At 45.8% G+C, this 27,115-nt stretch overlaps 1 protein-coding gene across 4 annotated transcripts in view; it reads left to right on the top strand.

The window, feature by feature from the left end:
• The window catches only part of EXTL3 (exostosin like glycosyltransferase 3), a 131,010-nt gene that overhangs the window by 24,489 nt on the left and 79,406 nt on the right, over window positions 1–27,115 (top strand). For 3 of the 4 annotated variants that reach the window (XM_053936994.1, XM_053936995.1, XM_053936992.1), the window contains exon 2: window positions 17,437–17,511. The gene's annotated coding sequence lies outside the window, so the exon portion shown is untranslated. Of the gene's footprint in view, window positions 1–16,830; window positions 17,089–17,196; window positions 17,324–17,436; window positions 17,512–27,115 lie in introns of those variants that run through there. The other variant, XM_053936993.1, reaches the window with a different exon arrangement.

The raw sequence follows: 27,115 nt of genomic DNA, 5'->3' as shown, positions 1-27,115 counted from the left end.
CTCAGGGCTATGTTGACATAACCAATAACACGACAAAGTGATCTGTTCCTCAGGGGTAAAATTGAGTGAAATACAGAAAATTGAGACTAATAAATCAGTCAAATCAATCCTGTATGGGTTTTTTTTTGGGTGGGACAGAACCCTGAACCTCTAAACCAGCAGTTAATCTGTAGGCAGTAATGGATATAAGGACTGTTTTAAAGCATATATTCTTAATGAGTCTCATAATTTCTGCTCTTACACTCAGCTTCTTAAATGACTGGAATCTTGTTGCCTGGAGTCGGGGTTTGTGTTTTCTCTGCTATCCTTTGCCCTCCCCTTTCCCTGTGAATTTTGGTGCATTAAGGAAAATGTACCACTTTTCCAATGCAAATGCCTGCCTGTGAGTGGTATCAGAACATGATACTAACCCATGGATTCTAAGAAACAAGTTTCTTCTAATAGGAAATGTTAAGAACATTTCCCGATGCAGAAATAACATTTTTATTCCCCCGCTGTGCACAGCGCCCAGCTGCTTGGTCTTTTACCTGTCTTGTCTCATAAAATGCTTTCTTTTACGGTTCAAAATACTTCCAGGTTTCTTCTCATCTGACTTTAATCTTGGGGACAGTGACAGTGCAGGTAGCCTGAGGTTTGTTTTCCTTCCTGTTGTGTTTTGGTGCCTGAAGTGTGGGTTCCAACATCTGCCTCTGGATGAGCTGTTTTCCTGTTCAGTGTAACAAAGTCATCTCTAATCTGTGCTGGAATATTTGGCATTGATGGATTCATCTGGAAGTGAGTTCTATTTGTTTAAAGGCCACAGAGCAGGAAGTACGTTGCTCTGCTCATGCATTGCCTTCCTCAGGGAACACTTTTTGACAGGTTGGGTATTTTGTAAATCCAGACAAAGAGATGATGAATTCAAGTTTGGACGCTTAATGTGAAAATTGGCTTCTCTGCTTATAAAAACAATAGAATTAAAACCATCCAACATCCTCCATTACACTGTCCCATCAACACATCTCCATTTCCAACGTGAAGAGAAGCTTTCCTTTTCCCCATCCCATATGCACCCCACCTTCTGGGCCCGGGTTTGATGGAATTGAGCACGTCACTGAACGTGGGAAGGGCTTCTTTATCTTTCCCACCCGTGATCCAGTGCCTCCGCATCATACGCAACGGGGGAGCACTTGGGGCTGGGATTCGTACACGTCTCCTAGTGCTTCTATTACGGGCACGAGGAAGTCATTATGCTGCAGGTCTGCTCTGTGTAGGCACTTAGTGGGAAGTGATGTGTTCTGGATTGTGTTGGTGTGGAGCGGAGGATATGCTGGGGAGTGCTGCTGACACGCAGATGATGCCTGGAAAAGGTTGGCGTGGAAGCGTTGGAGCTTGTGATGAGAAGAAGCTGCCAAACAAGTGGGGAGCCTTGGAGCTGAGAGCAGAGCCTAAATATATAGAGCAATGCTGTGAGCCCCTTTCTAAGGGGTCTGGAAAATCCAAGCAGAGCAGTCCTGAATTCCCTACCAGAGCCTTTCTGTTTGCAGGGAAACTTGTGAGGGTCTGCAAGGAAAATAGGTTGGAAACCTTTGATAGAAGTGCAGTAGTGACATCAAAGCTGTGATGTGTGACCAGAAGGTGGGCCGAAGTCAGGACAGTATGATCTTATCTTCCTCATTTAGAGGTAATTTGCTGATCAGGTGATACAGGAGCCCATTGACTCCCAGAAATGCGTTGTACATCTAATAATACATGTCAGGGAATAGGTTAGCATCGTTCTCAGATAATTAATAAAGATAGCACTTCCATAGCAAATAGGAAGGAAAAAAACCAACCCGTGTATTGTTTAGCTAAGATATTTCTTTCCTTAGGCATCTCTCCTGGGAAGACCTTGGTGCTTGTAAATGAATCTGCCGCCTACCTTGTGTACCATCACTGTAATGTGGGGATTGAGGAGGAGCCAGCTATCGGAAAAAGCAGCCAGAGATGGATGCCTTGGAAAGGTGCCACTAATTACTGTGGCATCTGACAATTAGCTGTTAAGCCTTTCCTTGCAAAGTTCTCAACTGTGCATCCCGAAACAAAAACAAGGACCTGGAGAAAGGGGAGAGCTGTTCTTGTACTGATCTTGTGGGGTGGTTGTTAAAAAGAGAAGGTGGAGCTGATTCTGACGTGGTTCCCTTCCAGCAGAGCAGGTCAGATTTGATGGACCCAGAACATTTTGGGGTTTTTTGCTGCTGGGCTCTGTCGTAATCTGCAAACTTCTTACACTCCTTACCTTTAGAACAGGTTTGAAGCTGCCATTCTTCACGGGCAAAGCTGTAAATTAGTAACGTCTTCAAAGTCTCACTGTTGATGTTAATCTGAGAATTTTTAACAAAAATCAAGATGTAATAAAAAAAGATTCAAAGAAATCTTGCAGTTGGTTTCTTGCATTTGCCTCCAGGGTCTTCTGACTCTGTTTTTACTTTGTGGCAATGATGAATAGCAGCAAGCCTTTTGCCAGTGTCTCAAGGGTGTAGTTAGTTAGGAGTAACGATTAAGCTGGAGCTGGCAGGTATCTCAAGGTTTTTGTACACAAGCTGATCTCCCTCCATCCCTCAGGGATCAGACCTGCTCTTTCTCTGGAAATGACTTTTACGTTGTTGGGACAATGATGATTTTGATTAGAAAGGCCAAGCTACAGAATTATTTCTCCCTTGTCAAATGAGATGTTGGGGAAGATGTTTTGGCGTGCACTGAGTGTTTCTCTGAGCTTGTTTTTCCGGTGACATTGCTCAGGTGGCAGTGCCAGGAGCATCTTCATGGGTAGTTTATACCAGCATGACCCAGGCTTTGCTCTGACTTGTGTTTCTGTATAATTCCATTGCCTTGGAAGGAGTGACCCGGAATCTGCAGACAGATCAGGCGCCTGTTTCCATGTGCATCTCTGATCTCTGCTGCGTGCGCCGACAAGCGAGCCTTGGCTTCCAGCAGCTCTCCCTGGGACAGAAAGTGGCAGCTGTTTGACAAATGCAATGGAGCAAGTGTTATAAAAAGAACCAAAGCGAATTTCCTCTCCTCAAAACTGATTAAAGCAGGAGCAGTATTGGGAATGCTTCTTGTTTCTGTGCAGGGGAGTCTCGCTTGGACACTTGGCTGTCCCTGTACCTATTCTCAGCCTGTTTACCAAAAGCTGTTGTATGTGCATCAAGAGATCTCCCTGTTCAGGCTGTTTATGTGTTTATGTGGAGTCTTTTGAGGAGAGAGGGGATTATATCCAAGCTTTTCAGTCACCTCCTCCTCCTTCTGCTCAGGATATACAGGTTAACGTTTCCATAGTATCTGAGTGTATGGCAGAGTGTCTGTGAGGAAGGGAAGTACTGCCTGCTGCTTGTTGACACTGACCTTCGAATCTGCGATTTGTGACATGGGTGAACTGATTTCACAGCCTGCTGCTAGAAGGGGTGGCCTTGGTCCCTCTCCCTCTCTCAGCTCTGCAGTCCCTGTCTTTCAGATGATGCCTCAGTGAAATGATTCAGTTTGAAAATCCAACAGCAAACTGCTTGAGGGATTTTTGGTAGGAGATGGGGAGTCCCCTTAGTGGTAGGGGGCACAAGGCAAGGGCTAGTTTCATGCTGGAGTGTCCTTGGAGGGGGATAAGAGAATAATTTAGATTGGAAAAGCACTTGGAGATCATGGAGTCCAACCATCCTCCAGCACTGCCAAAGCCACCACTGCCCCATACCCCCAAGTGCCACATCCACTGGGCATTTAAATCCCTCTGGGGATGGAGACTCCACCCCTGCCCTGGGCAGCTGTGCCAGGGCTGGACAGCCCTTTAAGTGAAGAAATTCCTCCTGTTACTCAACCTGAGCCTCCCCTGGCACAGCTTCAGGCTGTTCCTCTCATCCTATCCGTGTTCGTGGGAGCAGAGCCCGATCCCACCTGGCTGCCTCATCCTATCAGGGAATTCCAGAGTGGGAAAAGTTCCCCCCAGAGTCTCCTCTTCTCCAGGCTGAGCCCCTTTCCCAGCTCCCTCAGCCCATCCTGGTGCTCCAGCCCCTTCCCCAGCTCCATTCCCTTGCCTGGACACTCTCCAGCCCCTCAGTGTCCTTCTTGTCCCAGAAGTGTCCCCAGCACTGGAGGTGCCCCAGCAGTGCCAGCACAGGGGACAGCACTGCCCTGGCCCTGCTGCCACCCCAGAGCTGGGACAAGCCAGATGCCACCAGCCTCTCTGCCTCCCTGGGCACACCTGGGCTCGTGGCCACCTGCCTGTGGGCCTCCTCCTGCAGGTCCTTTTCCACCCAGCAGTTCTCCATCCCCTTGCCCTGGCAGTGGTAGGAGTGGCTGAGTTTGAGCAGGTGAGAAATGGGCAGTGGGACGGTGCCACAGCCACTGTGCTGTGTCAGGGACCTGCCCCAGCACCCTTTTATCTTCCCTGCAGCCCCAGGGTGTGCTCAGGACCAAGGAGGGCGATTTAATGAAGCGCAGGGACTCCTGAACACGCTGAATGGACAAGAACAGTTGGCTGTTGTAAATGCCTATGAAGGTCACCAGAATCAGATGCTCATTTTTCAGCTCCTCGTTGCTGCTGGGTGCAGCAGAGCTTTGTGCTGACACAGGCAGTTCCTGTCAATGGGGCTGAAGTGGCACTGAGAGAAGAAAATGCCATGTTTTGAAGGTTCCTGGTAGTGAGACAACTAGAAGAATGTGTATTGGGTACAAATTTGTCAGACTTTGGGGCTTCTTTTACTGCCTGGCTTTTTATTCTGATGTCTCCTTGCTATGAATTCTGCTGTTCTGTTTTGAGAAGTGAAATTACTGCTCTCCCTTACTTCCTGTCCAGTGGGAAGGAATGTCTTCATCCTGGCCCAAGCTGAGCTGCAGATGAGACCTGTTTTGGGAACAGTTATGCAAAAGCAGAGGAAGAAGAAACAAACAGTTCTCGATTCTCTTTTAAATGCAGTTTTTATGGTTCCTTGGTAATTCATGCAATTATTTAACTGGCTGCACGATCCCTGGGATTATTATTCTTTCCAGGTAATAACTGGAGCAGTAAATAGATCTTGTAAACTGGGGAAAAAAAAAAAAAAAAAGAATTGACATATGTTGTTTGCAGTACTGCGTTTTAGTAATTGTTTGAAATGACCTTTTGGAATCTGGGAGAGAAAATTTGTTTGTTTGACTTTCTCCCAGATCAGCTTCTGGCAATCTCGATATAGAGCAAAATTGAGTTGTTTTGGGTCTTTTTAATTACATTCTGACAGCAAAGCCTGTTTGTCTGTGTGCATTACTGTTTTTTGCTTTTCTAAAGGTTAAACTCTATTTGACAGGACTTCCACAGATGAAGTTTTTGAAACTTTTTGGTGTGGTTGTTTGCTTGGATTTTTTTAAGCCAGAATTGCTTATCCTGGATATTATTACAAAATAAATATTTATTTATTTCTTAATTTAAGGAGAAAATTCTTGTTGTATTTTTGAATGTCTAGAGACGTGATGATGAAAGGTCTATGGGTTTTTTGTCGGTTTTATTTGTGGGTTTACTTAGGTTTTGTGTTATTTTGTTTTTGGGTTTTTCGTTCGCTTTTTTTGTCTTTTTCATCTTTAGAGGTTGTAATGTGATGAGATCACAGAACCTTGCCAGGTTTAGGGAAAGAAAAAAAAGATGATTTTTTTTTTTTACAAAATTTTAGCAGAGCCCTTGTGAAATCTGGTTCCTCAATGCCACTGGGTTGTGGTCAGAGCCCACTGTGGGTTTGGTTTGTAGGAAAATATCCAATATCTGAGGGCCTTGCTCCACACCAGCTCTGTGTGAAACCTGCTCTTTGCATGGCTGAGACCATTTTTTTCCCTTTCAAAAATTCTGGCTTTTTTCCACTTTAAAATCCGACAACTTGCCTCAGAGAGTGAAGGGTCAGAAAAACACATTGTGTGAAATCTCTCAGCATTCAAGTTTTCACATGAGAGCCCATTGCTCTTTGTGTTTTCTGGAGCTGCACTTGTTGAGGCTGTGAGAGCCTGGTCCTCCAAAAACACCAAAGAAAACTCTGTGAGAGCCGTGCCAAGGAGCAGGTGCTGCAAAATTCAGCTTCTGCCAGCTTTGGAGAAAATTGCACCGATGGAGATCAGAGTCTCTCAAGGGAAAATTAAATCTCCAAAATGAGTGTCCAAGCTGGAACAAGACAACAGATGCCAGAAATATGTCCAGTAGCTTAGTTTGGAGTTTCCCTTCCTGTCAGGCTGATCCCTCAAGGCAGCGTGGTGTCCTGAGGGACTGAAACCTGGAGTTGTTTCCACACGGGACAGCAATGACAGGAAGAATCAAATGGGACCCAGCCACAATGATCTGGAGCTGAGTGAGCAGCAGCTGAGTGATTTCAGCCTCCTCATCAGGCTGATTTTGCACATCCCGACTTGAAAAAGTAGGTTTTTCATCCTTGGATCTGAATAGACAAACCTGAGGGGCTCCATATTTCCTGCTAAATTCTAGATAAGATCTTTCACTGTTTGAACTTGCAAAGCTGTTTAGGTCTGTGCTTCCCTGCTCGCAGGGTTCCTGCAAAAAGCTTGATCCACCCCTTCATTTAGTTGAGTCTGTTTGGAATGAACAACTTTCCTCAAGCTGTGAATACAATAATGGTTTAGCTTAAAAAAAAAAAAAAAGAAAAGAAAAAAAAAACCTCCCCTGCAAACAGATGATGTAATGCCCAAGCTCCAAGTTTAAACAGTAGCTAATTTGCCAGGGGATAAACCAGGGTGAAATCTGTCAGGCTTCCCAATTTCCCACATTCACCAGAGCTTTGTTCTCTTTGCTTTCAAATGCAGGGTACGTTTGTGTGTCCACACTGTGCGGTTTCCTTCAGCTTCTGCAGCCAAAGAGTTTGTCCAGGGGCAAGAGAAAATGTTGCTGTAAACCTTTTGTTGCTATAAACCTTGATATGCATCTTTTTGGTTTTAAGTTTGACTTTGTGACTGAATTAAAATCCTGAGCCATCCCTTTGATGAGCTGCAGCACAGGGTTATTTATTATTGTCTCTTTGCAGGCATGTTCCTTTGGCCAAACAAGATTGACTTCCCTGCAAGGTCCCCGGGGCGCTGCTGGGTGGGAGACTCCTTCTTCTGCAGCTGGTTTGGGCTGCCTGTGGATTATTTACTTGGTGTTTGGACTTTCCTCTCCCAGCCAGTTTTGTGCAAAACAAGGAACGCTTAGTTTTCACACATTAAAAAAGAAAAAAAAAATTACACGAGCAGCTTTCTCTGCTGGTGGCAGCTCTGGTCTGTGTAGTACTTCATGTCTGCTGACAGGAGGGGACTTTGGCTGGTTGGGGAAGAGGGAGGTTTGGATTGATACTCCCCCTCCTCCTCTCTGGGATGCTCTGTTTATTGGAATTCTTCACTGACCTATTCCTTTAATCCTCAATTTTGGCACCATTTCCCAGGGCTCGTGGTGTAAGCACAGGGCTTTGCCAGCCAGCAGGATGAACCAGGGCACACAACAGGGTTAGAGACATCCAGGATTTGCAGCGTCTGCCTGTGCTGGTGGAGGAGGGAAGATGTGACATGAGAAATTGAAGTGACAGTTAAAGGAATTGCTTCCATCTTCTCTGGCTTTTTCTACTGAAAAGCAAAAAGTGCCCATCTTCGAACTTGGAGCAGCTTCATCTTAAAAGCTGCCCCAGTCTGGGGTGGTGAGCCTGTTTTTGGGGATGTCATTACCCAGCCTGGCATGTGGGGTGGCTTCAGCAGTTTTTCTTCCTCTGAGCAGCGCTGGCAGAAGGCTCTGAGGGCTCCTTGTGCTGACGCTGCTGGAGCTGTTGCTCAGGAAAACAGCACTTGGGGAGAGATCACATCTGCGAGAGCCGGCGCTGACTCACAGCACCGAGATCTGCTGGGATGTGCTGCTTTCAAACAGCTGGATTTCAGAATCTCACAAAAATTGTGTGAGGGGTGGGAAGCTGAGGGGCTCTCCTGCAGCTGATGGTTTATTTTTTCCATGGTTGAAAACTCAGAGTAGTGGGCCACTTGCAGTTTATGGTGGAGTTGTGCTTGATCTGTTCTGTTTATTATGATTTTATTCCCCACACTCTGCTTGCTGGTTTGACTCCTTCCTCTTTGGCATTGTTTTCACATAAGTCCTTTTGCTCAGAATTTCCCTGCTCCCTGCCAGCTGTGGAGCAGCTGGGAAGATACCGGAAAACGAGAACTGCTCTGAAGGGCTGCTCTGAGGGGCACGGCTTGGCCACGGAGCCTGGCTTTAGCTGGAGCTCCTTGGATGGGCTGCACCAGCCCATCTCCAGCAGTGGTGGGGATGTGTTGAGGAGCTGTGGGCTGCAGACAAGGAGCCTTTTGTTTGCTTGCCTTAGCAACCCTGCCTCTCTGAAAGCTGAGATGTTCTCACTCCCGCAGCGCCGTTCCCGGGAATGCTGGTTGTTTCTCGGGAAGCAGGCCTGCTTTGGGGGTCTGATCTCAGGAAACTGGTCTTTCTATCCCTAACCCCTTTTTTTTTATGAGAGGAGGTCTCCATCCAAAAGAAGTCTGGTTATCTGGTGTTTTTCCCCCAGGCAGCAAGTCCTGCTGACTCTCATCTCTGCTGTATCTGTTCTGGTGGGCACAATGTGCTGAATTTAAATAAATTGTAGTCTTTGCTAAATATCTGTCAAATATTGACTTAGTCTGTAGGGTGAGCTGACTAAGCTGAAATTAATGGTGTAATTCCAGCTTGTTTGGCACAGGTGTGGAGGCAGTTTCATTGCAGATGGTAGAGGAAATTAAGATCTTACCTTGACTGCAGCTCTAGGGGAGGAAAGAGAAGCCTTGGGCTTATATGGCAGTAAGGAAGGACTTGGTGGAGACAGAGAGGGGGAGTGTTTGTAAAGATATTGAGGGTGATAAGAACTCTTCCCAATGAGTGAGGTCATAAGACAAAAATTGAGGTGGTGTTAATAACTTGTTAATGTGTGCTATTACAGATGTCATGAAATGATCATCTACATTCTGGTCCCTTGCCATACCCCTGGGATAATTTTTCTAAATCTACTGAAAATGAGATCCAAAAAAAATATGAGACAATCTGGCTGGTTGAGGTTTTGGCACGGATCAACAGCCTCAGTGCTGGTATCTGCTGGTTTTGTGTGTTCACCTCTGCAGGTGAGCACTCCACGTGTTACTGAGGTGCTGCTGCAAAATGACAAAGCCCTGACACCTCCAAGCAGGCAAAGAAATGGAGATGCAAGGAGGTGTCTGAAGGGATCCAAGTGATCCAAAAGAGATGATGGCAGAACTGGAGCTAAACCACACAGCTTCCCTCGCGTTTCAGAGCCTGTCCTTCAAACTCCTGGGAAGCTTGTGGGTTTTTCAGGTTATTTTTGAAAGGTTTGCTGCTGGTATAAATGAATCTTGGAACTCAAAACAATAAAGATGCAGCTTTGGGGCCAGTCCTGCTCAAGTGACTCCAGGGATCTCAGGGCTGGTACAGTGAATCTGATGGAAGTTTATGTAAAAGGAGAGCTCATTAGTTGGTTTGGTTTTTTTTTCCAACACCTTTTTTCTCCTCAGCCCTTAACTCTTTGCTGCAGGTAGTAAGACCTCCATCATAGCTTTCAGTTTTATGGGAGCTTTGTGCCTCCAATCGATTGGTTCCTGGCTGATCTTCAATAGCCCAAAGAGCAAATGTAATGCAGCAAATTCATTATATGCTAAAATATTTATTGTGTTACTGTAAAGGTCACTGATGGCAGCAGAGGCTCGGTAAGATACAGTCCTGAATGTTTCCAAAGATGGTATCTGTCACCACTCTCTTTTGAGAGCAGTGTCTTAAAAAGTACCTGGAATAACTTAGCCCATGCTTTTGGAAGTATGTGTTTGGACCTTGTGTAGGTTAATAAATTACTCTTGTGCTGCATTTAATTTTGTCATGTTTACTCCACAGGCAGCTGGGGAGGGTAGAGCAAGAAAAGAATCTTAGTTTAACCTTGTCCCTTTTTGCTTGATTTAAGTAATTTGCAGAGTTGTATAATAAAATCTCCACATCTGATTTGTATTCTGGTTGTAGTAATCTGGAATTGTCAGTAATGCCCAAGGGCTTTTTTGCTCCTACCTGTGTAGGAGTGAATTACTTGTTGCCTAACATCACCTGGAAAGGTAAACAATGAAAAGGCTTCCTGGCAGTGAGGTGGGCTGTGACTTCCCTTCCCCTGAACCACGGAATGAAATATTTAGCAAATGGATTTGGGGCTGGGAGGAACCTCTCAAACCCTTTCCACAGGTGCAGGAGTGGTGGTGTGTGACTGTTCCCCACACAGGGCCCTACATGGTGTGGGATGCATTACTGACCTATTTGCTGGTAGTTTTAGCATCTGCCTGGGATTAGTTCAGCCAGCTGATCCCCAGTTCCATGCTATAATGGTGTCTCTTGAAGCACGGGTTAGATGATTGGATACTGAGGAGCATTTTGGAGTCTGGCCTTGCAAACACAGCTTGTTAATTGAAGCTGTGCTCGCTGGCAAAGCTGCCTTTTAAAGTTCTGCTGTCTGTCCTCCCCACAATATTCCAGCCTCTCTGCCTTCTCATTGACTGCAGCCTGCCTGATCCTCCCTCTGCCTGCAGCTCCTCTGCCAAGCAGTGGCTGCTGGCCTGCATATTTGTCACCTGTGGCCACTCCTCTGGCTGTGAGGGGCTCTTTCCTCATCACACCGAGAGTTCTCCTAATTGGGAGTGAGCGCTGAAGGGGCTGCGTTCATTGCTCAAGCTCTTTGCCTGAGTGTGCGTTTCAGGCAGCTGCAGTGAGCTTCAGCAGCTTCGTCTGTCATGATCAGACAGAGCTGTAGATAATCTAGCAAATCTCTTGATTATGAGGGTGGAAAATAATATGCTTTGATTTACAGATGTTGCTGCACAAAAAGGGCTTCTGTGAATTCTCTGAATGGCGATATCTGGGTACTTTGGGCATCTTCAGTTTTTGAGTGCATCCATTTTCTGAACATATCCTGAATTCTGCACACTTCTTTGGACATAGACATGGACTGCTCTTTTACACATAAGCAGACAATTATTTTTCAGTAGCCAAGTTCAGGGATTACCTTGGGTCAAGGGGCCTTGAAGTTTACAGTAAAAAAGACAAAGGATGGTGGAGGCTGTTGCTTTATGGCCGATTATAGCCAGGTTGAAAACAGCAAGGAGAACAAAGCATATTTTTCACTAATCGTCAAAGCATCTTTTCCTTTTCTCCAGGAAGCTGTAGACAAACTTGAAAGCATTTTCTAGTGTCCCTACCACTCTGAGCAGCATCTCTGATGCAGCAGGCACAGAAGTCTCACCTCTGGTGCCAGAGGTTGTGCAGCTGTGGTGGAGCTGCACCAGCAGCAGGAGCATTGCAGGTGTTTTTGAAGGGGTTTGAAGTATTTTCTCCTTTTGGGCACACCAGCTCTCTTGGTTATGGACTGACTGACAGATCTGCAGAAGATTAGGAAGTGTTTTCACAACCCCTGGAGGCCTGTGGTCTCTCCTGGCTGTGTGGCAGAGCAGTTTGGGAAGTGCTCAGATTGAATCTGAGCTTGGTTCTTGTTTGTGGGGTTTAGTTGTAATCTTGGTTTGCTGTGCAGCCTCACTGTGCTTTCAGTGGGACAGGGAAGAGGAGAGATGTTGGGAGGATGGAAATACTCTTGTTTTAGTTGGAAGAGCTCCTGAATTTATGGTGTTAGCTGCTTTTCTTCTGAAGGCGAGGACAGCATCTGTGTGGGAGACATTTAGGTTAGGACTTTTTTCTACAGATCTGGTTGGTGATCAAGTTATTTCATTTTTTCCCCTCCTTTCTCGAGGTCTGCTTTATAACCAGCAGAGAAAAACACTCCTTTCTGTAGCACAGTTCATCTTGTCCTAAGCAGATCTTGAACCAATCTGATTTTCTGTGCTCCAGCAGTGCCTGCTGCTCATGTTGGCTGCAGAGAGAGCCAGTCCAGCTGGTTCAGGTGTGCTGGCAATCGCTTGTGGCCAGCATTACTGAGTGAAACTGGCCCTTTGCAAGGCCAAACCTTGGCTGCTGGGTGGGTTTGTACAAGCTCCTCATTGTTGCAACTTCCTCCTTCTTGGAAACAAGAAGAGATGATGTGGCCACTGGATCTGATTGTACCCCGTGGTAGCAGGTGTGAGGTTTGAAGAGTATCCCTGGCCGTTTTAGTGAGAGGCATTTTGGAGTGGTTCAGATATCAATGAAAAAAGCTGAAGGGCTTTGTTTCACTCTCCTGACCCTGGGAATATTGGCCAGTTTATCAGCTGGGATCCATCTGCAAGGGAAAGGTCCAGCTGCATGGGATGATGTCCTGGTAGCAAAGGTGGGAATGAGACAGTGCATGGCTCCTTTTCCCAGTGATTTTTGTATCTCTGATCAGATGTGCATTGGTGGAGGAAATCTCACTGAAAACGACCACAGAGCTTTCTGTTTTAACTCCCTAACTTGAGCCTGGATCATACAAAGCAAACCCTCCGAGCCTGTGAAGGGGTTTTTGTGGAGGAATAAAGCTCATTGTCAGCTGCCGGTGTTCAGACCCTTGGGAAATTGTGACCATTGTCTGGGCTATTATTGCTTAATAAAAGCTTTGCATTTCCTCATTCACGGCCTTGAAAATCTGGTTCTGTGCTTTTAAAAATAACTCAGCGTGAGCCACAATTGGGAACATTCACAGAGGAAATTCTTCAGCCATTTAAAACAAAGTGAAGGGAGGGAAAAAGAGCTCCCCTTAAAGTAATTTTACTTATCCGTGAAGAGTTGAGTGTGTCCCAGCCTGCTTCTGCTATCTGGATGGAGCACAGAGGCTCTGCTCCTGCTCCTGTTTGCTTCCAGCCTTCCAGGATTTTGGGTCCAGTGCTATCCCAGCTGGGGAACCTGGGCTGGGCATGCTGGATGAATCCTCTTGGGATGTTGGACTTCTTGTGGATGAGCACCTCTGGACAGGTGGGACCCACAGTCACTGGTGGGGTTAATCCTCTTTGTGCTTGATGCAAAAAAGGCAAGAAAATGTTCTTCTTTCTGTTTGTACCAGAGGTCATTTCAGGTAAAATGAAATGTGGCTGAAGGATGTGCAGGATTTTGGACACCCACTCTGCAGGCTCTGTGGGGAAGGGGGCAGGGAGGGGGTGTTGTGTGCTCTGAGGTGTTCATCACCCCAAAATTGGCTTCCCTGTAGTTTTTACTCTCCTGATTTGTGCTGGGAAATTATTACCCAGCACAGAAGCCCTGAACTATTTTGCAGATCTGCTTTGGAGGCTTGTTTCTTTCCCTCTGTGTGTTCTTGGGTTTATTTTCCTTCTAGTGTGGAAGTAATTATGTTACTTGTTTCTTAACTTCTGGCTCCAACTAAGAAGAGGAATGTACTCAGGTTTTTTTTTTATGTTGTGGTGGTGTTTTTTTTTTTTCCCCAGCGCAGTTTCTGCTGTTAAAATATTCCGGACAGCAGTTGCTGCCCACGTAGAGCACAGAAATGTGTGTTTAGTGGTTGCAAGACATGCTTGCTCTGGGTGTGCCTCGTTGTTTTGTTCAGTGCCAGTCTCTGCCCGCATGATTGGCCATCGTTTATCATTGCCATCAAGCTGGGGAGATACAATTTACATTAGTAATTAGTGCTTTGTGCAGAATTGGCTTCACTGGCTCCTGATTTCCTTATAGGTTTTCTCTTTGAGCTGTGTGTCAGGATAGAGACCAGGGTGTGAGGAGGGGATGACACAGGTCTACAGCAGGGTTGCCAAAGACACTTGGTAGTGAAGAACCTGATGGCTGGGATATTGTCTGGGTTTTATTTGTGATTGGAAATGAATGAACAGCAGAAAATGCCTCTTCCATGCCTCAGTTTCTCCACCAAAAAATGAACGCTGCATGATTTGCCTGAGTGTGTTCATTAGCAGGAATTACTCTCCTCCCTCTTTCTGTCTCCTGGAGCAGCTGTGATATGCACAGGGATGTGTGGGGACAAGACACAGCCCTGCAGTAGCTGAACTCTGTCACGCCATTGTGTAGTTCGGTGTTGCTTGAAATTTTATAGGTCATGCGCACCATTAAAATGATTTCCATGCCTATGTTTGGAGATCTGCTGTGCCCACTTTCATTTATATCCACATGAATGATCCAGGGCCATATGTTAAGAATATAACTGCTTTTAATTAATTAATTTTTTTTTAATCCATTGGTGTCTAAATACATCTAATAAAAATGCAGACTGAGCTCTTTAATGAGGCGTAAGTCAATCCTGGCTCTCTTTTTTAATAAGACAAAACCACCTCACACACTGGCTTCTTTTTGTATGGACTTCTGCTTTGCATTTCTACACATTCCTCATAGCATGAAGCCTCTGACAAAAGGAAATAAGAAAAGACTGTTTAAGAGACCGTTTTGCTGTGCATAAACCCGAACCTTTGCAGAGGGAAAGAACCCTGGGCTTCAGCAAGTGAAGTCATGGGCTGTGCATGAGGCTGTGTGATGACAGAAAGGAGAAATAAAAATTATAGTGCTGAGTAAGTTTAGTGTAGTTGTGAATTGTACAGCAAAGAACAGGAGCTCTTAGGAAGGGAAATATTTCTAGTTTTGCTCCTTGCCTTTGCAAAATTGCGAAATTCAAGTGATGGTTGGAAGTTTTTTGCCACCAGAAATCTTTATTTTGCTGGCACCCAACTTGCTGGCTAAGCCAGTGGTCAAGGCCATGAGCAGCAGCATTTGGGTGGAGGCTGGGGATGTGTGGCTGACTCTGATTTTGGGGGCTTTGGGAGGAAATGGCTTTGCTGCAGGAACAGCTCAGCTCTGCAGGCACGGTGCTGCTCATGGAGGTCCTGTGGCTGTGGTTTGACAGCTGAAGTCGGAGCACGGCTGTGAAATCAGACTCTGCTCACACATGGTTGTGGCTGGGTGTGAAATCCTCAGTGGTTCTGGCAGTGACAGCGCCTGGCCTCGCACAGCGGGTCCAGAGTGGGGGAAAAAAAGGAGATGAGCTTGGTTTGGAAGGGCCCCATCCTTTTCTCATTGCTCATGGGTTGGTCCTGCATGGTTGGTGTGGTGACACCCCCAAGTTGGGGTCCCAGTCTCCTTTTGCTAGAGAGGACACAAAACTCACCAGGTTTATGGAGGAAGGGAAGGAGAAGGGAGCCTTAACAACTCCCAAGTTGTGATCCAGGACTGGAAGCCAGGGGTTTTGTGTATGGAACAATAGATCTGTGAGACAGAACAGATGAAGAAGAACTTGATGAGTTTTCTGAAATGCTGGCCCATGAGAAAAGTTTCTGAGAGAAGGTAGTCAGGGCTGTGGTTTTTCATTTGATGACCTCTTTCCACAGGCAGTCGAACTTTCAGATTTATCAAGGCTTTGCATAACAGGAGGTGCTTTGTTGACAGGCTGCACATTCACTCATAGACACAGGGGCACAATGATAAATTATTTAATTATAGATACCCAAAGAAGGAAACCAGGCACCCGCTGGGCTGTGTTGTCCCTCTGCTTTCCCACTTTGCATGGTTTCTTGCTGGCTGATTCCCAAAATCCAGCTGTTTGCAGCAGTGGTCTCACAGTTATTAATGTTAATTAGCGAGGTTCTGCTCTGTGAGTATTCCTGCAGCACACACAAAGTGCTCAGCTCCTCACCCATGTAACGAGCGTGTACTCAGCCCCATTGTTAATTAGCAGCATCCCTCCAAGGACTTGTGCTCCTCTTGGGAATAGGAGTTTGGTGTGGAGCTGCCTGTGGTAGGTGGAGCAAGTCCCTGCCGAGACTCACGTACAGACTCTGCCATAGCTGGGTTGTCAGCTTTCTGCCCTTTGTTTTAATCTCAGCTTCTTCTCTGTGCATTCTCCTTGCTAAGCAGCACGGTTGCTAAGGTTAGTTCTTTTCAGGTTTGCCATTAGAACCTTGTTTTAATCAGTGCTGACAAAATCCTGGCTGGATCTGTGCTTCAGGTAGGGGTCAGATTTAAGCGTTCTTCAAAAAGCTTTGATGCTACAGGAACATGGTGCTCCTTGTGCTGACAACAGTTTTGTGTCTCTGCCTCTTAATAGCCATCCTGTAGTAACACCTTCTTCCTTGATTTGCAAAACAGCTCCATTCCAAGAAGAAATTTCCTCCTGAAAATGTGGAAGTGCAATTTGTTCTTGGCAAATCCAACTGGGGCTTTATTACGGCTCTGATTTAATATCCTTGGTGATGGAATGCTCCCTTTGGGGTGGAAACATCTCTGAGAGGTGATTCTCTCTACAGAAGAACATTCCCCTCCTATTTTTTTAACACTGAAGGCAATAGAAGGGAAGAAGCTGGTAAATAATATGACTATAAATGAGAACCAAATTATACTTTAATTTTTATGTATGTACATGGTAGAAAAGCAATGTGAGATCAGGAGGTCTTTCCAGAAGAGGAGAGTTGTTCTTAAATATCTCTGCTTTGTCCCTAGGTTTATGTGTTCAGTATCATCCAGAAAACTCTTGGTTTTGCATTTGATTGTAATTTGCATTTAGATTGGCTGCCTGAAGGGAGTCTCTTGCGAGGGGAGATGGGGCTATGTGGCTCCAGTCTCTTGCAGATCTGGCTGGAAGTAATGGCATTTACATAAAAACCATTAGCTTTGTTATTGATAAACATGAAAGGCATCCATTTCATTTAATTTTTTGATGAAGAGCTTTTAATATAAGCACACAATAGCACTGAGGTAGTAACATTCCTGCCCCCCATCCCTCAGTACTGACCTCTTGTTTTAAGGGCAAGCTTTGATTGGGGTTTTGTTGGTGGAGAGATGGGAAGTTATTTCTATTCCAATTTACTGGAGTAGCCAGTTGTTGTGCTACATTGTGGGGAATTATTTAATGCTCATTTTAAGAGGTGTCTCTATTAATTGAATGGGGATTTAATGTCTCCCCGAAGCACAGTTGGTCTGTGTGTGATGTATACTAACATGTACGGCTGGCAATTCTGTGGCTAATCTTTTCCTTAATCAAAATGGGTTTAAGCAGAACTTCAGTGGCGCCTCATTAAGGGGATAAAGTGTGTTGAAACAACAAATGTATTAAGGGGAACTTCTTTGGTGCACTCCAGATCAGAGCCCGTGTAACCCTTCAGCACCGTGTCTGCACAAACATTTGTTCCCTTGCATGTGTAATGGTGCGTACGTGTCACAAAGATTCACTGCCTCTGGAGTAACTGGCTTTAGGAAGCTGTTGCTGCTGCTCTCATGTATAAATACCTTGCTTTTCTCCTGGGCTGGCTCAGGTCTGACCTCAACAGCCTCCAAAGGCAGCCGGTGCTGCAGTTGTTTTCAAGCACCACAGCATTTGCTTGAGAGACCTTGCTGAGAGCTTTGCAGGTGCTTTGAGTTCTTGACCTCAGAGCTGGGGAGGTGAGCTTGTCTGTTTTGTCATTGATTACCTGGCCTACTTCTTGATTTAAAATTTGTTAAAATTTTTTTTGGTCACTTTATCTATATTTAGGGCTCTTTTTCCTCTCTAACAGGTTCCAGACAGATGAGTAGAGAGCTGGCTGCAGAAGAGGGACAGATTCCAGTTTGCCAGCTGCTCACCGTGTACAGTGAGTACCTTCATATTTTAGGAATAAAACTTTCTGTAGTGCCTGATTTCAGCCTCAAATTGCCTCCATTGGGGCACAGCATTAAGTCTGCATGCTTGGACAGTGTTTTCCTAAAAGTACGAGCTTCCTTGGCTTAACTCTTGTTTTGGGAGAAGTGTGCTCCAGCTCCTTTTATCTGAAGTGGTAAATTGTGTCCTCATCCCACTTCCAGTAGTGGCAGAGCAGAGAATTGCTGCGGTTCCATCTGGTACCTGCTCAGGGCTGTGGGTAATCAACACTGAAGGTCTAAAGGTGTCACCTGAGGCTTCCTGTGCTGCAGGGTCAGGAGTGGAAATGCTCCCCAGAGCTATTCCAGCCTTGTTGGAGGTGTTGGAGCTGAGTGAGAAGGGTAGATGAGGGACCTGCCACGGCACATGCCAGGGTTGCTCATAAATGAGTGCTATGAAATCAGCTAAATGAGGCTTGGCTTGACTGGTGGGCGGAAAATAGCAGGAAAAAAACAGTGGAAAGCGTTGCCCACTTCATGGTAAGGATGGCAGGTTTGCCCTGAAAGTGGAGGAGAAAATCTTTATTTCATGGGGAATTTTTACACATTAAAATGTCTTGCATGCGTGTTAATGGGCTGTAATAATGAGCCTGTGCTTTATGAGGTGTCTGCAAACATCTTAGAACTCTCAACTGTGAGGGAGTAAATACTCGAGCTAGTAAATACTGAGTAATTGGAATGTCTTGGCCCGTGTGGTGCAGTGGTGTGGCCAGACTGAAATAGGGAATTGCCTGATTCAGGTGTCTGAAAGCCAGGAGGATTCTCTAGTACAGGCTGTAAAATTCAGGTGAGTGTGGGAGCTGCAGCGATTGAATTTATTGTGACACTCCTAGCAGGTGATTCCCTAAGGATAATGTGGGATGATGAATCTTGAAACTGAAAGTGTTTGTTAACAAAAGCCAAGGATGAAATAATGCATTTAGAGACTGGGTTGTGTCATCAGGTTGGTGTGGCTGTATCCAGGGAGCAGGGCAGGGGATTCCTGTGCTTCTGGGAAAAAAGGGAAAGAGAGGCAAACTTATTTGTGGCTTCCTCATGTTTTCCATATCCAGCCAGTACATGCAGGATGTCCTGGGCTCAGGTGTCTATTCCTGTGTATTACAGCATTTCTGTTTGTACTTCTGGATCCAGGAAATCCTTGTGCCCTGCCAAACACAGCAGGGACCCCCCTCAGCTGGAACACAGCTCCTGTGAAAAATTCCACAGTGAATAACAAAATGGGAGTAGCAGTGGGGGCACGTGAAGGACGAACGATGCCGGTGCCACCGTGCCACAGTCCTCATCGACAGCTCTAATCCCAGTGTGTGCTCTGAGCCAGATCTGCTGACTTGAGGAGCTGGAATCAGTCAATACCATTGAATTCTCCTTCTCTTTGCATATCTTAAGGAGAAGGAAGTCTCAGACTGGCAGCTGTGCAGTCTGCACAAGGCCACGGGCTGCACAGGCTTCCCCCAGGACATCATTTGGCCTGTGCAACATTTATTACACTGCTGTGGTGTGCAGCAGGTTCAGCACTGACCTTCAGAAGCCCTTCTGGGCCTGGTGGCTAGAGGAATGAATGTAGGAGACAAGGATTTCAGGTTTGGAGTCCTTTTTAGAGTGGAAGACTGTGATTAAAGCAAGGAGTATGGATTTAGGTCAGTAGGAGATAGCTGAGGGAAGGGCTGTTTTTGGCAGGGAGCTGGAATAGAGGAGATGCTGGAAACAGTCTGTGATTTCCATGGGGCAGAATGGGAAAATAACCTGTTTCAAGGGACTCCTTAACAAGCCATTCTTATGCAAAACTCTCTCCCATGACACTAAATATCTAAATAACTGGGTTGGGCCTGGAATCTAAAAATACTTTCAAGAGACTCCTCTTCAAGCACCTCCTGAGACTTCCTGGCTTGGCAGCAAAGCCAAGTTCTGCAGGAGTTTTGTAGCAGGTCCCTTCCTGTGAGGATGTGGCACCATCCACGTGAACACCAGCGTGGGTCTGATGCTTCCTGTGCTTCACACAGGCTCGTGTGGTCTTTGCTCACAGCTGCAGTGAAGAAGGGCTGGGGGAGAGCACTTGGGTATGGCAGGGAGGGTTTGTGCTGCCTGTACCTCCTGCAGGAGCACTGGGAAGTGAGGGAGGGGTGGAATTCCTGCTTCTTGCTGCTGTTCCCCTCAGAAGATGCTGGAGACTTTTGTCTGCTTCTGAAGAACTCAGGACGTGGCAAACAAACTCCTGGGTTGTGGGAGGCTGGGTCTGTCCTGTCTCCAGCCATGGCCAGCAGGAGTGTCCTTCATCTCCCATCAGTTTATTCAGCTCTTGTGCTCTGTCCAGGCATTTCAAAGTTTAACTTTGTGTGGTGAACCACTTCCTTTTGGTAACTGCACCTACTGCCAGCTCGTGTACTGTAATAAGCTCGTGTTTGGGGAATTGTCATTTGCATTTGCATAAAATTCTGTAAATCCCTACTGTGTCCCCTGCCAGAGGCCTCTTTTCCAGACTAAAATGTCCTAATTGATTAATTGGTCATTACAAAGATGCTTCATGGTTTTTACCGTCTTTAATATATTCACTATTTCCAATTTCTGGTATTTTTTTTCTCCTCTTGAGTGCTCTTCCTAGAAAATGGAAAGAACCTTTGGGTTTCTGAGGTCCTGTTCTTTTGCTGCAGTTCCCTGGATCTTTAGCCATAGAAAAGAAACCAGGAATTTTGATACTCCATGTAATAATAAGCCATAGCATTTTTTTTTTTTTTCTAAAAAGCAGAGATTTGTGTGTCTAATCTAAAAACTCTATCAGAAAAAACTGATAAAATAAACCTGATAAAATAAAATGCTATCAGAATAAACCTGATAGCACCACATAGTTAACAAGGAGCCCTGGCAGGGTTGTGGGGCTTTGTGCTAAAGCTGTCAGATGGGATGCATCTTTGTATCCTGCAGCAGTTTTGTGAAACTAAATGGCGGCTGGTGTCTACTGCATCTTCTAAATGAGGACAAGAAACACTCTGGGTGTTAAACCCTCTCCCCCTCTGCATTGGTTAAGAAATTACATCCAAATAGAGAATTGGTCTTATTTAGATAAATATAAATCAGTCATCAAACAGGTTCTGGTTCTCTAGGGGCAGGGCCTGGCTCTCCATCTCCTCTGCTTTGCATAAACGATATTTATTTTATTAGTGGCTTCCAAAAAGTAGAGCTGGAATATGATGTGATTAAAGTGTTAACACCAGGGTTGCAGTCCCAGGGCTGCAGGCTGATGTGCCTGGGGCTGACAAGTCTGTGGTTTTGTCTATCTGCCCTGACTCAGATCTGTGGTTTTTGTGCTGCCCTAAGGTGAGTCAGGGCTCCCACAGGGGTGATTAAAGCCCTGCCCTGTGGGCAGCCTGGGAAACTTGGGCCTCTGTTCAGCTGATAACTCTTGGATGTTTTCCTCAGCGCTGAATCACAGCTCCCTGGACCATCCAGAGCAGTTTTTCCCAGCGTTCAGGTTTATCTTCCACACCTCCACCGTTCTTTCCACCACTGTGCTTTTCTTCTTTCCTCTCTGCTGCCTTCCCCAGTGCTTCCTTCCTGCCTTTAACCCCAAAGAGCTCCCAGCTCTGTCTGTGCTCCACTGTGGCTTCTGTTCTGCACAGGGAAGCCAAACCAAGTTCTTGTGGCAGTTCTCTCCCAAAGCAGCCCATTGGTGCAGCACAATCAGTTCATTGCACACATTTGTCAATAAAACACTAAAAGCTCCCCAAAGCCTCACCTGGCCTGCCAAGATGTGTCACCTGTGCCTCAACCAGGCCTGAACCCAGCTGGGGATTCGTCCTGGACAGGGGACACCACGAGGAGAGAGGGAGAGAAATACATCCAGAATCTATAGGTTGATTTTCTATCAGGGTGTCCCATCCTTTACCTTAATGGTGAAGGATGGAGGTTTTTTTAGTATTCCTTCCCTTCATATATATATATATATATATATAAACCATCAATTTATATTAATGGTCCTTTCTCATTCTTCTTTTATTCTCTTGTATGTGAAGTTGCACACAGCCAGCCTGCCAGCCCACAGCCAGCCTACTATAATAATTTCAGCTGTAGTTTAGTAAGGTAGTAAATTGAGAGTAATTTTTAATCTGCCTGGGAGAAAAACAGCTTAATTGGCTGTTTCTCCTGGTGGTTCCAGCATTATTTTTGGCTTTAGAGGATGTAAATGCAGCAGACATTGATCTCCCTGAATGAGGGGTCAGCTCTTCTTGAACAGCACTGGAACACTGCATCTATTTATTTATATTTTACCTTTTTTTTAGTACATTGCCTGAATAATACAGCCAGTGAGGAAAGGGCCTGTAAAATGCTGAGTTGTGTGGTGGAATTTTGCTCTGCCCAAGTAAATCTCTTGTGATGAGAGACTCCATGTAGGGGAAGCCTCCTGGATTAGCTTGGAGCAAGGGAAGGTTTGGAGACCTCCCCGGGATCCCTGCAGTGATCCAGCCACGCTGGGGAAACGGAGCTGGGAGAATCCAGCTCGTGCCATCACCCAGGGGACTTTTCCATTTAATGCAGCCATTGAAACTGGGACCAGAGGCTGTGTGGGACAATGTGTAACGGGAGAGCTGGAACAGGCTGCCTTTGTGGCACATCACAAAGCCAGCAGTATGTGCTGGAGTGCTCCTGCTTGCTGAGCCTGGAATGTCAGCCTGGCTTCTGCTCTCCTCCCTTCCTGCCAGGAGCTGCTTCAGATTTGGGGAGAGTAAATCACTGTTTGTGTCTTTATTTCATTTCTGCTCACAGTTCTTGGCTCACACAGAGGGTTAGAGGGAAGGAGCTCAAGTGAGGTGAAAGCCATCAGGTTGCTGTGAGATCCTCCGTGGTGTGTTAGTGCAGGACTGCAATTCTCCAGGCCTCTTCTTGCTCCCTTTGGAGGAGGTTGGAGGGAGGTGGAGGTCAGGCCTTCTCCCAGGTAAGTGACAGGTTAAGAGGAAACAGCCTCAAGTTGTGCCAGGGGAGGTTAAGTTTGGATATTAGGAAAAATTTCTTAATGGAAAGAGTCGTCAAGCATTGGAATGGGCTGCCCAGGGCAGTGGTGGAATCACCATCCCTGGAAGCATTCAGAAAATGTGTGGATGTGGCACTTGAGGACCTGGTGTAGTGGTGAACGTGGTGGTGCTGGGTTGATGGTTGGATTTTTATGATTTTCCAACCTTAGCGATTCCCTGATTCTCCTCTTGGTCTTGCTGTTTCTTTTCATTGTTAAACAACAAAGCTCAGCCGCCCTGTGGAACGGGATGAGCTTTGAGGTCCTTTCCAACCCAACCCATTCTATGAACCTGTGGCTTCATTTATCCAACAGCAGATCCTGAGAGCCCTCTCTGGAGCTAATTTCAGTTTATCTGACCTCAGACACCTGGGAAGGGAACAGTGCTGGGATGAGAACTCTGCAAGGAATGAAGCCTGAGAACAACTGAGAACTTCTTTGTGATATGAAAATGTTGCAGTAATTATTTAGTATAATAAAACTATTTCAAAGTGGTTAAAAATTATTCAAAGGACTCTCCAGGAGGTTTGCATTACTGTAGCAGTGACTGGGAAGTGAGAAACAATGGCAATAGCACAAGTTTAATTCTGTGAGTGAGCTCTAGAGACAGCTGGGTGTAATTCTAGATCTCCTCAGACTTGATAAAAACTTGGGAACTTCTGCTGTGGATAAAAGTGCATTAGCTTACATTGTCAGGTGAAGCTTTTTCTACACTGAAGGTTCACCTGGCAGTTCAGAGGGAGGCCCTTGGGAATAATTGTGGGAAGCACAAATGAAATCCTCCTTGCTTTTGTGTAAGGAAATTCCCAGCACAACTCCATCACAGAGGCCCCCAATACGAAAAGGATTTACTTTGTGAATTGTTCTGTCATCACTCAGCAGGATAATTGACTTCTGATTAGGGAGAAAATCTAGCTGCAGGTTGGTGTTTGAGGTTCTGAAGTCCTCTTGAAAAGGCAGAACTCCTCCTCAAACAGTGACGGCTCTCCCGAGAACAGGATGCTGGAGATTCCATTATACTGGCATTGATGTAACAGCTGTTCCTGTTTGAACAACTTTATTTCTTCCTCCTCCTGTTGCAAATCAAAGGAAGAGTGGGAATCAGTGTTGTTGTTTGTTCAGAATTAATAACAAGGTTATTAAATTTTTCACTGCCAGAGATGTTTTTGTCACGTGCTTCTTGCACTCGGTGGCTCTCAGGCCTGCTGCTCTCTGGGTGTTTTTTTAGCTGGTGATGCTGATGACTGAAGGATTCTTATTCCTTCTGTTCCCAGCTCCCAAGTGACTCAGGAGCTAAAAGCAAGCCAAGATCTGTGCCTCCCACAGGCAGCAGAAAGGCTGATGTGGAAGTCACGGGCATCCTGCTGTGAAGATGATGCTTAAAATTTTAGAAGAGGAATTCTTCTTGGTCCAGAGTAGTGAGCAAGGGGGGCAGCTTCACCTCACCAGAGAGGCTCCTGGGCAGAACAGGTTTCACTTCTGCCTCTGAGGTTGGCTTCAGCTTGGACCTGTATTAGGTAGTGCTGCAAAAAAATCTACCTGGAATTTAAGAATATCCTGAGCTGGAAGGGACTCACAAGGATCATTGAGTCCAACTCCTGGCCCTGCACAGACACCCCAGCAAATCCCACCCTGTGTCTGGGAGCGCTGTCCAAATGCTCCCGGAGCTTTGGCAGCCCTTGTTTTGCATAGCAGTATTTGAAAAGAGAAGGGGAAGATTTTGGAAGCTGGTGCTGAGTGGGGCTGGATCTGTAATGGGATCAGAGTTGTTGCACAGTGCCTCAGCCCTCTGTACCAGTGGGCAGTGAAAGCATTTTTAGAGGAGAGATTTAACCTGGGAGGGGTGGAAGGGGATTACAATGCACTGAAACTGCCCCTAAGGAAAGGAGGATTTACTTCTTCCCTTTTCCCTCCTGTCTCCTGTGTGGGTCTGCCTGAACTCTGCTCCATCCTGCTGATCCAGCTGCTGCCTTTCCCTGTGGACAGATTTAGAGTCCTTTTAATTCTGTCTGGAGTGCTCACCGTGAGGCATCACAGAGCTGATGCCTTTGAGCAGGGAAGGGAGCCTTTGTCAGGTCTCCAGGGAGCTAATTTATACAGATCTCTTGGGTTCACTGGCCAAGTGTGTCTTTGTTTCCATGTGCTTTTGCCTCTGAGATGGAATCCTAAGAGCAAGGCCAAGTGTCAGGCTGCTGCTGGTGGTGGGGCTGCAGCTGCACAGCTCATCCTTTAAATAGGGAAAATTGCCAGAATTTTTGGGCTGAATTGGCTGTCTCAGCCTTTCTGGTCAAAGTTGGCTTTTGTTGTTCCAAAGTTGGGGATTTTGTCAACCTTTAACCTTTAGACTAAAGCACTTTTTAATAATGAGTTTATTTTATCAGAGATATAAGCAGGAGATTAGAAGATGTGTGGGAAAAGAGTGATCTTGCCCTTGCCAGCTCTGATAGGTATCACTGGTAAATTGCTGTCTCCTGATTTTTATTTCTATACAGTAAAAAAACCCATGAATGTTTAAAGAAGTGTTAGAGCTGTGTTTTTTACCAAGCCATGATTACAAAAGGATTAAAAAATTGAGACAGAAATTGACTACTTGCTGTTGAACAGTGAGCTTTGCCTAATAACCAAAATTAAAAGTTTTTAGATGTCTGCCTTGAACAATCTCTACAGAAACTTCTTAAAGTGGAGCTCAGCCTGAATGGGAAAGCTTTTAAAAAGTCTGTTGGAAATCCCAAATCAGCAGGGGGTAGATGGAAATATCAACAGGAGAAAACAACTTCTGCACAGCCTGAATTTGTTTTTGGAGAGGTTTTCCCTTCTCCAGAGAAGGAGGAAATGCAAAGTGATAGAGAAGTGACTGGTGAAACCCAATGCCACTGCTGGGTCTCCTGATGGTTTTTCCTGCCCAAATGAAGGCCCCTGTTTTTTGCTTTGCCTCTGTTCATTTTATTCAGGGTAAGTGTTCCCATTATCCGGTGCGTGTGAAAGGCTCCTGGTCGCTGCCTGAGCTGGATAATAAGGGAGTAAGCCAAGAGCAGCCTAATTTATAACTTGTGAAGTGATTCTCTTCAGAGCACTAATGAGCAGTGACCCAAGCACAGGTAAATTATCTGTAGGGGTTTTTTTTCCCCCCCTTTCCTCTTAAATCTCTGATCATTTCTCTCCCCAGGCAACCTGTCTTTCACCACCATTAGTGTTGTCTCAGTTTTTGTCTACATTCCAAAGTTGAACCACTTTATCCACAATTGATGTGTGCTCCTGTAGGGTGGAGAGCTCAACGCTGGTATAAAAGCATTTATAATAGCATGGCTCATTCTCGTGTTGGAGAGGAATAATGGACGTGGGATACAGCTTTAGAGTTAGAAAGCTCTCTAAATTTAGAGTGTGGCTGTGCATTGTAGTTGAACTGATCTCATGGCAAGCTGGTGATGCAAGGAAAGGTTTTGCTCCCAGCCTTGTGCTTCCACTGATCTTTTTGCACTGATACAGATCCAGTTCCTTCCCTCTCGGTCCAGACAGTTTCCTTCCAGCCTAACTCCCTGATTCAGGCTTGGAAGCTGGGGAGGAGATCCCTCTTTTCAGCAGCACCAGGCCATGAGATCAGCTGAGCAACAGTGCAAAGCCACATCCTAAACAAAGCCTCTTGTGTCAGGAGTGTGTCACTGTCTGAAAGGTGTTCCCAATAACTCTGCTCTCTCCCTGCTGGCATTGTGGGGCAAAAGGCAGGGTTTTCCTACTGCTTGGTTATCCTGAGTAAAGTTACTCCTCCTGGAAGTAGCTGTCTTTGCTGACAGTCCCCAAAAGAATACAGAGAATTGTGGGCAGGCCATTCATATGGCACATGCTCTGTGATGTTCTGTGTGCTACAGCCAGCTTGAAAAAATAATTAAAACCCCAATGTTTTGCTGTTTTTTCGATGGATGTTGTTGGATACTTAATGGAGCTCGTTGGCAGTAAACACTCTTTCCCTGGGGATCTTTCCAGAGTCATTAAATCTGGTGAGGGATAATCTGGAATAGTCTCCTGTTTGTCTGGAACATTTGCTGGACATGGGAGCTGCAAAAAGGGGCCCTGTCAGGCATCCCTGAGCAGCTGCAGGGTGATAACAGAGGTGAAGGGCCAGCAGAGGGGTTACTGAAAATATTAATCACAGATGATGTCTGATTCTGTAAATAGGAAATACAAATAATGCCGTGGTGGTGGTGAAAAAACCCCAACCTTTAAGGACAGTGTTAATCCCCCAAAGGAAATTACAAAAAGCAGTGACTGAGAGTTACAAAGTGGCTTTTAGTTAGAGATGTGCAGGTTCCAGACGTTAGTTTGGGTGGGGGAAAAAGGGGAATTCATTCCACAGCTGCTGGGCTCTTTCTGAGCCATTTCAGAGGGGGTTTTGAGTTGGTGACTGCAGCGGGTTGTACTTGATGTAGGAGGTTTTGAGCTCGTTTATACCGTGTCAAATTCCAGGCTACCAAGTGCTGCTTGTTTTGTGTGTGGTGTTTGCTCCTCCAGGAGAGGGTGAGCACAGGTGGGGACATTGATCTCTAGAAGGTCACAACAAC

This window comes from Vidua chalybeata, chromosome 3 (genome assembly GCF_026979565.1).
Source record: "Vidua chalybeata isolate OUT-0048 chromosome 3, bVidCha1 merged haplotype, whole genome shotgun sequence".
In the NCBI taxonomy this organism is placed as follows: domain Eukaryota; kingdom Metazoa; phylum Chordata; class Aves; order Passeriformes; family Viduidae; genus Vidua; species Vidua chalybeata.
Note: the sequence above shows the minus strand (reverse complement) of the source record. Positions and strands in the feature narration are given on the sequence as shown.